Source organism: Bison bison, unplaced genomic scaffold (genome assembly GCF_000754665.1).
Source record: "Bison bison bison isolate TAMUID 2011002044 unplaced genomic scaffold, Bison_UMD1.0 scf7180017864263, whole genome shotgun sequence".
Lineage (NCBI taxonomy): Eukaryota > Metazoa > Chordata > Mammalia > Artiodactyla > Bovidae > Bison > Bison bison.
Window position 1 is genome coordinate 7,136,322 of NW_011494835.1, and position 1,343 is coordinate 7,137,664.

Consider the following 1,343-nt stretch of genomic DNA (forward strand, 5'->3'; position numbering starts at 1 on the left):
ATCATATACCATGACCAAGTGGGCTTTATCCCAGGGATGCAAGGATTCTTCAATATCTGCAAATCAATCAATGTAATACACCACATTAACAAATTGAAAAATAAAAGCCATATGATTATCTCAATAGATGCAGAGAAAGCCTTTGACAAAATTCAACATCGTTTTATGATAAAAACTCTCCAGAAAGCAGGAATAGAAGGAACATACCTCAACATAATAAAAGCTATATATGACAAACCCACAGCAAACATTATCCTCAATGGTGAAAAATTGAAAGCATTTCTAAAGTCAGGAACAAGACAAGGGTGCCCACTTTCACCATTACTATTCAACATAGTTTTGGAAGTTTTGGCCACAGCAATCAGAGCAGAAAAAGAAATAAAAGGAATCCAAATTGGAAAAGAAGAAGTAAAACACTCACTGTTTGCAGATGACATGATCCTCTACATAGAAAACCCTAAAGACTCCACCAGAAAATTACTAGAACTAATCAATGAATATAGTAAAGTTGCAGGATATAAAATCAACATACAGAAATCCCTTGCTTTCCTATACACTAATAATGAGAAAATAGAAAGAGAAATTAAGGAAACAATTCCATTCACCATTGCAATGAAAAGAATAAAATACTTAGGAATATATCTACCTAAAGAAACTAAAGACCTATATATAGAAAACTATAAAACACTGGTGAAAGAAATCAAAGAGGACACTAATAGATGGAGAAATATACCATGTTCATGGATTGGAAGAATCAATATAGTGAAAATGAGTATACTACCCAAAGCAATTTATAGATTCAATGCAATCCCTATCAAGCTACCAACGGTATTCTTCACAGAGCTAGAACAAATAATTTCATAATTTGTATGGAAATACAAAAAACCTTGAATAGCCAAAGCTATCTTGAGAAAGAAGAATGGAACTAGAAGAATCAACCTGCCTGACTTCAGGCTCTACTACAAAGCCACAGTCATCAAGACAGTATGGTACTGGCACAAAGACAGAAATATAGATCAATGGAACAAAATAGAAAGCCCAGAGATAAATCCACACACATATGGAGACCTTATCTTTGACAAAGGAGGCAAGAATATACAATGGACTAAAGACAATCTCTTTAACAAGTGGTGCTGGGAAAACTGGTCAACCACTTGTAAAAGAATGAAACTAGAGCACTTTCTAACACCATACACAAAAATAAACTCAAAATGGATTAAAGATCTAAACATAAGACCAGAAACTATAAAACTCCTAGAGGAGAACATAGGCAAAACACTCTCCGACATACATCACAGCAGGATCCTCTATGACCCACCTCCCAGAATATTGGAAATAAAAGC